Raw genomic sequence first — 10000 nt, 5'->3', positions numbered from 1 at the left:
TTACTGATACTAATACTACTGCAACTACTACTACTACTACTACTACTACTACTACTACTACTACTACTACTACTACTACTACTACTACTACTACTACTATTATATATATATATATATATATATATATATATATATATATATATATATAAATATGCACTGACGAATGTATTGGGTAATAATTATCCAAAGATTTAATTGCACTAAATCCCTTAAGAAATATGCACACACACACACACACATGAATTAGAAATAGAAACCATAGAAAACAATACAAAATACTATCGAGATAGTAGTGACTTTTTCCAAACTGTATTCACATTACAGGTCAAAACCTGACACGAACATCTGAAACCGACAACTGTTTTCATATCTAAAGCAAATCATGAATCCAGAAAACTGAATACACACACACACACACACACACACACCAACATAAATACACACACCAATTTGCTGAGTTCAGTATTTTGACACGGTGCTGATTAAACGGTTCTAGTCGTAAGAACAGAGAATTTGTCGAGACGTGGATATTTCAATCCTCTTCATTTCACAATATGAAAAAAAAAATGGTAAAAGTAGGTACATTTGTGACCCACCGTATCAAAACGGTATGATGTCGGAATGAATCGAGCCCCGATAAGTGACTTTAGAACTAAAATGACAGGAAATAAAAACTTTTGAGTTTTTTAAAAGTGAGAAATTGTATTTATTCTCCACTATAACGTATAGAAATTAATCCCCAGTTTCATGTTTACGTCTATAGACTCAATTTTCAGCACCTAGGTCATCTCGATATAATACCGCTTTGACAAGGTGGGCCACGTATAGTATAATAATATAATATTTACTATTTCACTGTATACGTCCTGAGGCTACTATTAAAAAAAAAAGACAAGATCAGAGTTCAAGTCCACAAAATAAATGTTCAGCTACAAATGACTTTGGTGAAACTTTGGTGAAGTTCTTTACATGTTTTATTGAGGAGATAGAGTGCAAATCCTTAACTTGGAAATAGATAAAAATTTCATAGTTCTAATAGGATTCAGTAGTCTGATGTCACGCGCCCGGCAACGGCGGCCATCTTGGTTCTAAACAAAGAAAATCATTACTTTTTATTCTTCATGCTGGCTAGAACTTTTCATTCCCTTTTCATATGCCTTGTGATCAGAATGTGTAAAAGTCAAAACATGATCAAATTTATGTGTTTTTTTTTCCCTCTGGAAACGCTTTTTTTATACTCGCCGGAGAAATATTTCATACGGGCGTCCGCCATTGTTCCGATAGTTTAGAGCCAGTGTTACTAAGTTACCATGCGTCATTAGGAGGGAAGTGACGTTACGACTGTTGAAGCGTATTGAAAACTTACTCTATTGTGTTTTAAGACAAAGGGAATGTCTGAGGTGTTTCTTGAATTTTAGTTATTTTCCAGGTTTTTGCATTGAAAACTTAAAACTGATCAACGTTTGAGTTGTGGCCCGCCATCCAGTTGGTATCATGTCGAAATATAAAGAACGAGGTTATTGTAATTGAAATTGAAAATGATAAAATGAGAGAAGAGAGAAAGGTCGTTTTTTTTTGGGGGGGGGGGGGGGGGGGGGTTGTTTCTTGATTTGTTCTTTTATTTTTCCTTTCTTTTTTTCTTTTTTAATTATTTTTTTCCTAGAGATTTTGGAAGTTGTGTCTCTCTACTCGATCCAAAAAGGTGCCAGAAATTCAGAACGAGAAATACAAGAAAAAATATAGCTTCTCTCTCTCTCTCTCTCTCTCTCTCTCTCTCTCTCTCTCTCTCTCTCCCCCCCCCCAACTACCCCTCCAACCAAATCAAAGTCTCAGGTTTGAGAGTTTGTATCAATCTATAATTGAAGGGCTGGTTTTCTGGCCAAAATTTTAAATTCGTGTTTTTCTGAGTACGGCCGATTTCTCTAGTCGGTTAAGCCATTTATTCTAACTCTTATCATAACTTGATCTTTAAATAAAAACAAAACAAAAATGAGCTTATATGTGGAGCGATATCCACTAAACGTGCTCAAAGCGCTTTATAAGGTGTCCCTGGCCAACAGCAACACTTAACATGTAGGCCGGGACATGTCGCCTGCTAGGCGATATTACAATTTTTTCTGACAGAGGCAACGTTGTTAACGGCCAGGTACTCATTTTACACCTCAGTACGGTGAGAGAATGTGAGTAAAAAGTCTTTTCCAAGTACTCAACTATGCGCTGAGCGAGGCTCGAACATAGGACCTTCCGATCCGAAAGCGAGCGTCAGACCACAAAACCACATAGCACGGAAATTTAATATAAAGCATCAGACTCACCCCATACATTTGTGTGTCGAATGATCGTATTTTGTGAGTTTTAGATGGGTGTTCGTCTGAAAATTGGTTGATCATCTCCAGCCCTTTCTGTTTTACAAGAGTCAGTTTAAGAATATTATGGATACATGCCCTTAGACCAACAAGACTATGACATAAAGTCCTAGTCTTATTGTTTAGTAACTTGAAACGGTTGAAGACAGAGACAGACACCGAAATGAACCAATTGGTTTGGTGTAGGAGGCAATGCTGGCAAAAGATCAAAACCATTATCCTATCAATGTGTGTGTGTGTGTGTGTGTGTGTCGTTTGTTTGTATGTGTGTGTGTTGGTGCCCCTTCTTATTCATATCTGTTTTTATTGTCGTTATTATGTTCAGTGACGATTGAGATTGGTAAGCTACGGGCGACATAACACGAGAAAGAAGCGAGAAAAGCACTTTTTGGAAAGAAGCGTTCGACTGTGACATGGTCTGGGGTGAACGACACACACACACACACACACACACACACACACACATATATATATATATATATATATATATATATATATATATATATATACATAAATATATATATATATATATATACATACACACACAAAGACACACACAAACACACACACACACACACACACACACACACACACACACACATTACCAGGCTGAGTTGATCTGTCATGTGAACATTAACGAGGAAGGCGGCCAGGGTGGGGTGGGGGGATACATATGGTTTGGGGGCGTTTGACAACATACACTCATACTATTCGAGTTTATATCTGATTAAGTGGCAAGTTTAAACTTAGATGGAGGTAGAAGTACCTCAAGAGAGATAGTCACGTCGCATCAAGGGATAGTATTGTCCTTTCAGAGTTAAAAAAAAAAAAATAATCCAGGATAACTTCTGGCTCTGCCAGCTTCATAGCAGCCAAGACTACATATAAGAATTTGAAACGATGCAGAGGTCAGCCTAAAATGCGGCTATGTGGTCTTGTGCTATGACAATCGCTTTCGGATCGGAAGGCCCTGGGTTCGAGCCTCGCTCGGCGCATAGTTGAGTCCTTGGAAAAGACTCACATTCTCTCACCTTACTCAGGTGTAAAACGAGTACCAGGCCGTTAACAGCGTTGTTTCTGTCCGAAAAAATGTAATATCGCCTAACAGGCGTCATGTCACATCTTACATGTTAAGTGTTGCTGTTAGCCAGGGGCGCTTTGAGCACGTTTAGTGGATATTGCGCTATATAAAAGTTCAATTTTTATTTATTTATTTATCTATTTTTAAAAATATACAACGAAGAGCATTCAGCTCTGACGATGATTATATTTTTGTGGGAAAAAAAATGACACACAGCTGCTGACCTTATTCAATCAACCCATTGTTGTGTCGTAATAAAATGTTCGACAACAAAAAGGGCTGATCTACGTGTCATCCTGTTCGCTATAACTCTCTCCTTCCCGATTATTTTCAGTATTTTCCCAAAATGGCAGGCTTACCCAGCAGAAAAATTGATTTTTTATAAAAATCAAACAATATTTCTACAAAACAACTTTATTAAACAAAGATCATTGTGATGTGCAAAATAAATCTGAATAAGAAAAAAAATGTATATTGAGTCGTAACAAATGAGATGATTTTTCTGTATGTGGTAAGGAGAGAGTTTACAAGAAATGAAGTGAGTAGGAAAGTGCAGAAGACGACCGAGAATAAAAACTTCGCGGAGACGATGGGGGCTCGAACCGTCGACCTTACTGGTACGACAACTCTGTCTTGCCGGGGAGATCGTGACTCTAATGTATGAGCTATCCACGATCTCTGTTTGCACAGAGGTTCACTCATGTTCAAACGTAGCCTCCGTAAACGCAAAAACCTGACCGTAGCCTTCGTAAGCTAAAAAGCCTAACACTGACCACAGATTACTTCAAAGTACAAAGCCAGACCAACAACAGAAAGCAAATCGTGATTGTATTCAATGGTGCAACCAATGGGACCAATTATTTTCTCGAGCACAACTAACAACAACTCACTAGGCGCTGCACTTACTAAAAAAATGACGTCATATTGTAGGTCCTAATGCCAGGCAATAAGGAAACGATGGCTACGGAATGACATTGCCAAAACTATCAAGTCACAATACATGGCGTTAACCACCAAAAATGTTACAGAGAATGACAAAATCAGTCGGATGGCAAAAGATTTGAGCTGAGATATTGTGAAGTTTAGTTAGAAGGTCAATTTTTTAAAATAAAAAAGGAGTTCTTGTCATAAATGATTAAATCAACCCTTTTTGTACATCTTCGGGAAATATCAACGCTTGCTGTCACTTCTAAATATTTTTTTACAGCTAGTCAAGTTGAAAAAGTATGAAATTTGAGAAAAGTTGCTGGATACCTTTAAAAATTAAAAAAAATTCATGAAAAATCACCCGATTCATTTCAAATAAAGATTAAAATGCTCTGGTGAGGATATGCTTTCAGAAAATGCGAAAAAAAAAAATGCAAATCCAAAATTTTCAACGCTGTAAATGACCAGGTTCTCATTTTACACCCGAGTACGGTGAGAGAATGTGAGTAAAGAGAACTTCTCTGAGGACTCAACTACGCGCCGCTCAAATCGAGACTCGAACTCAGGACGTTTCGATCCGACAACGAGTGTCATGCTACAAGACTACATTGCTGCACATAATGTCTTGAAGCAAAATTGTTTCTTTTAAAGTGAAAAAAAATTCTTTCATTAGTAGTAGGCATTGCACAGCGACCCTAGTTAGACGTTTGGTTCCCTATTTTGGAAGGATACGTGTATACGTGGATATATATATATATATATATATATATATATATATATATATATATATATATATATATATATATATATATATGTATATATATATATATATGTGTATATATATATATATATATATATATATATATATATATATATATATGGACAACTATATACATACATATATACATATATATATATATATATATATATATATATATATATATATATATATATATGTGTGTGTGTGTGTGTGTGTGTGTGTGTGTATGTGTGACTTTGGTAAGTTATTTTTACCTCGACTGCTTTGATAGTTTATGTCTGATTTATTGGAGCATATCGACATTAAAATCATTTAACAATATTCATCTGGTGTCAAGATATGGGCTAGAATCTAAAGACGTTGGAAATGTAATAATATGTGACCTGTTTTCTTGAAAGGATATTCCGTCGGGGTGAATTAGAAAAAAAATTAAAGAAATAAAATTCTGTTTGTTCATCATCGAGGGAAAATTTGTCTTTAAGGTCTATTCCAAGGGAAGACTGGAATAGCATATGCGTTAGCCGCAGTGCAGCTCCGCAAAGTGAGCTAGGGTGAAGTGACTTGCTGAAGGCCATGCAACGAGGCGGGTAGTCAAAATGGGTAATTTAGAGTTGAAATGAGGATAAAATGTAACATTTTTCATCTTTTCCCTTTTTGCGGCTATGTGGTCTTGTGGTATGACACTCGCTTTCAGATCGGAAGGTCCTGAGGTCGAGCCTCGTTCGGCGCATAGTCGAGTCCTTGGAAAAGGCTCTATACTCACATTCTCTCACCGTACTCAGGTGTAAAATGAGTACCTGGCCGTTAACAGCGTTGTCTCTGTCGGGGGGAAAAAGGTGTAACATCGCCTAATAAGTGTTATGTCTCGTTCTACATGTTACGGTTGGTCAGGGAAACTTTGTAAAGCGTTTTGAGACGTTTAGTGGATATTGCCCTGTATAGATAGTTCGAAGATGACGTCACTCGGGTCTTTGTTATTGTTTTTTGCCATCCGCGTTTATGAGTAATTCTCACTGAACTGTATTAACCCGACTATAACGTTCATGGATACACACAGTTTTGTGTGTTGGTCCGTTATACTTCCGGATGGCAATGTTATGAGCTTCTTAGCCAAGTGCATACTATCTATAAAAGCTTAAGTTTTTTTTTGCTTTTAAAAAAATTACATCACGTCTCTCCAACGCCTCCGTTCCCAGCATATTGTCGGGATAATGGAGACATCCGGATAGTGGAATCAGTCATAAAGTTTACAAATAAAGAAGAAAAACAAATCCATCCCCAGACAACCTGTCCGGATAATGGAGACATTAGGATAGTGGAATCAGTCATAAAGTTTACAAATAAAGAAGAAAAACAAATCCATCCCCAGACAACCTGTCCGGATAATGGAGACATCCGGATAGTGGAATCAGTCATAAAGTTTACAAATAAAGAAGAAAAAACAAATCCATCCTCAGACAACCTGTCCGGATAATGGAGACATCCGGATAGTGGAATCAGTCATAAAGTTTACAAATAAATCAGAAAAACAAATCCATCCCCAGACAACCTGTCCGGATATTGGAGACATCTAATTAGTGGAATCAGTCATAAAGTTTACAAATAAAGAAGAAAAACAAATCCATCCTCAGACAACATATCCGGATAATGGAGACATCTAATTAGTGGAATCAGTCATAAAGTTTACAAATAAAGAAGAAAAACAAATCCACCTTCAGACAACATGTCCGGGTAATGGAGACATCTAATTAGTGAAATCAGTCCTAACGTGTACAAAAAAGAATAATAAAGTACAATAAAAGAAGAAAAACGAATCCATCCTCAGGCAAACCTGTCCAGATCATGGAGATATCCGTATTGTGGAGTTCCGGATTAGAGAGACGCGACTATTTTGATTCTTTTCTAGTAAAGGAAAAAAATAACTGACTCAAGTCAGTCATAGGTAATATGTATTAAAATTCAATTTTTATCATCGAAATAAACCCCTACACAATGCAATTTCGATGCGATGGGTCATATAATTTGAAAGAAAGTCTATACAGCCATAATCATCAGCCATACCCTGGTTACTGAATAGGATTCAGTAGTCTGATGTCACGCCACGGGCAACGGCGGCCATCTTGGTTCTAAACAAAGAAAATCATTACTTTTTATTCTTCATACTGGCTAGAACTTTTCATTCCCTTTTCATATGCCTTGTGATCAGAATGTGTAAAAGTCAAAACATGATCAAATTTATGGGTTTTTTTTCCTCTGGAAACGCTTTTATGCTCGCCGGAGAAATATTTCAAACGGGCGTCCGCCGTCGTTCCGATAGTTTAGAGCCAGTGTTACTAAGTTACCATGCGTCATTAGGAAGGAAGTGACGTTACGACTATTGAAGAGTATTGTGAAATAGAACGTTGGAAATGGCGGCCATTGGTAATGACAAGAGATGAAATGATGATAATATATTTTGTAAAATGATTTTAAAATTTAAAAAAAATATATAAATAGAACAAGACATATTTTTCGACGTATTGAGACAATTGAATCATTTCAATCACCTTTCACCGAAGTGTATTTATTTGCAGGTCTGATAATCCAGTTTGTTATGGCCTCATTATTGTAGTCATGGAAACAAATCTCAACCAACGCGAAATATTGTCATTTACAACAATTTGAAATCAGGCCAATAATTGCGTTCGGTTATCAGACCTGCAAATGTGTTTACCTCGCCTTGACACATCACCGCACTATTTCCATCGAGGGTATTGGCACCCATCACTCCTCCTCCCCCTAAGAAACTCACAATATTGCCATCTGCAAGTATAGATAGTTCGAAGAAGACGTCACTCAGATCTTTGTTGATGTTTTTTTTTTTGTCATCCGCGTTTATGAGTAATGCTCACTGAACTGTATTAACCGGACTATAAACGTTCATGGATACACACAGTTTTGTGTGTTGGTCCGTTATACTTCCGGATGGCAATGTTATGAGCTTCTTAGCCAAGCGCATACTATCTATAACGGACCAACTCACTAAACTGTGTGTAAATGAACTTTTATAGATAGAATGCGCTTGGCCAAGGAGTTCACAACATTGCCATCCGGAAGTATAACGGACCAACACACAAACTCGGTGTAACCATGAACGTTTATAGTCAGGTTAATACAGTTTAGTGAGAACAACTCACAAACGCGGATGGCAAAAACAATAACAAAGGCCTGAGTGACGTCATCTTCGAACTATCTATAGATAGAATGCGCTTGGCCAAGGAGTTCACAACATTGCCATCCGGAAGTAGAACGGACCAACACACAAACTGTGTAACCATGAACTTTTATAGTCTGGTTAATACAGTTTAGGGAGAACAACTCACAAACGCGGATGGCAAAAACAATAACAAAGGCCTGAATGACGTCATCTGCATACTATCTATAGTCTGGTTCATACAGTTTAGTGATAAGTACTCATAAATGTGGCTGGCAAAAAAAAAAAAAAAAAAAAAAAAAAAAAAAAAACAAAGACCCGAGTGACATCAACTTCATTCTATCTATAGCAAGTCAATATGACTTGTATTTTGACGTTATTTTTTAATGGTAAATTGTCGTTAGCATTGATCAAGGAAATAAATTAATCCATACGTTAAACTATTGAATGAATACAACTCACAATAGGGAAGAAAAATCTACTTTTCTGGTTCCAAATATCCTTGGAAATGGGTATGTAACCAGTCCTTTGGAGGACGAATAATGAATTGGTTACATATTGAATAATAAGGTGGAATAACTATTTTAGTAGCAGGATGTATAGGCAGATTTTAAAGATAACGAGGCGTAAAAGAGCGAGTATGGAGGATCTTTATTGACGACCGGCTTATATTTAGACCAGAAAATAAGATGCCATCACTCTGAAACCAGAAGACCATTTACACCGGTGTTTCTCTTTTTACGAAACCTGCCGAAACCCAGTTCCAGGGTCACTCCCCAATGGTGTACACTTTTCTGAGTTCCCACAGCTGCCTACTTCCCATAACTATGTCAGGTTTCGGCGGATTTTGGAAGGTTTCGACTGGTTTCGGCGGGTTTCGTAAAAAAGAAACACCCCATTTACACAAGCATGTATTCAGTCCTCCGAAAGACAGGTTTTAGGGACCAGTTTTTGGTTTTTTTTTCTTTAATTGACTAGTGGTCCGACCTTGTATTATGACGTAATTGTTTGGTCAGCGTCAGACTATGAGTTTACAGAGGCCACTATCTCACAGAAAAAAAAACGGTAAAGGTTACACGCAGTGTTTTGTTTTGGTAACAATGCTCAGGTGGACAGAAGAGGCGAGTATTTTTCTTAATCATTATCTAAAGAAAAATACACTTCAAAGTCTTAAAACACACTATTATAACAGTTACACCATCATTTTTAGAAATAATATAACAAAATTAACACAATCACAACTCTTATAAAGTCGAGACGCTCACGACAGAATGCTATTAGCACCATAAATATTTATGATGAACACATGTTATTTTTAAGGTTTTAAACCTGGTAAACATACCAATCGAAAATCAATCAATCATACTGGCCACCTGTGCACCTCCAGTTCAATACTGGAGGTGGTAATAATAAGGACGGATTTGTCGGGCAAATAACAACGGGACTAGAGCATCAATGTTGCATCGATCGCTCTTTGTTTTCCTTGTACAGAAAAATGCGGCGTAAGACAATACGTTCTCTTTCTTTGGTAGTTTAGTTGAGTTTTTGTCTCTCTCCAGTTTACCATGCTTGAAATTAAAACAATTTTGTTTGCTTTTTCCATTCATATGAAGTGCAATGGAAGCCCTTTTTATACAAGAAGAAAGGCTTTCAGATATGTACAACATCTTAAA

At 36.9% G+C, this 10000-nt stretch overlaps 1 protein-coding gene across 6 annotated transcripts in view; it reads right to left on the bottom strand.

Annotated features, from left to right (window-relative positions):
- LOC144979933 (choline transporter-like protein 2) overlaps window positions 1-10000 on the bottom strand; it is a 133000-nt gene that overhangs the window by 107746 nt on the left and 15254 nt on the right. Inside the window, exon 1 of one of the 6 annotated variants that reach the window (XM_078927247.1) lies at window positions 447-549. The exons of 2 other annotated variants lie outside the window; for them this stretch is intronic. The gene's annotated coding sequence lies outside the window, so the exon portion shown is untranslated. Of the gene's footprint in view, window positions 1-279; window positions 382-446; window positions 550-10000 lie in introns of those variants that run through there. 3 more of the 6 variants (XM_078927244.1, XM_078927246.1, XM_078927248.1) reach the window with 3 other exon arrangements.

The sequence above is a fragment of the Berghia stephanieae genome, chromosome 9 (assembly GCF_034508935.2).
Source record: "Berghia stephanieae isolate SIO BIC M18660-M18661 chromosome 9, UCSD_Bste_1.3, whole genome shotgun sequence".
Taxonomy (NCBI): domain Eukaryota; kingdom Metazoa; phylum Mollusca; class Gastropoda; order Nudibranchia; family Aeolidiidae; genus Berghia; species Berghia stephanieae.
The sequence above is the reverse complement of the archived record's forward strand: the minus strand, read 5'-3'. Positions and strand labels throughout refer to the sequence as shown.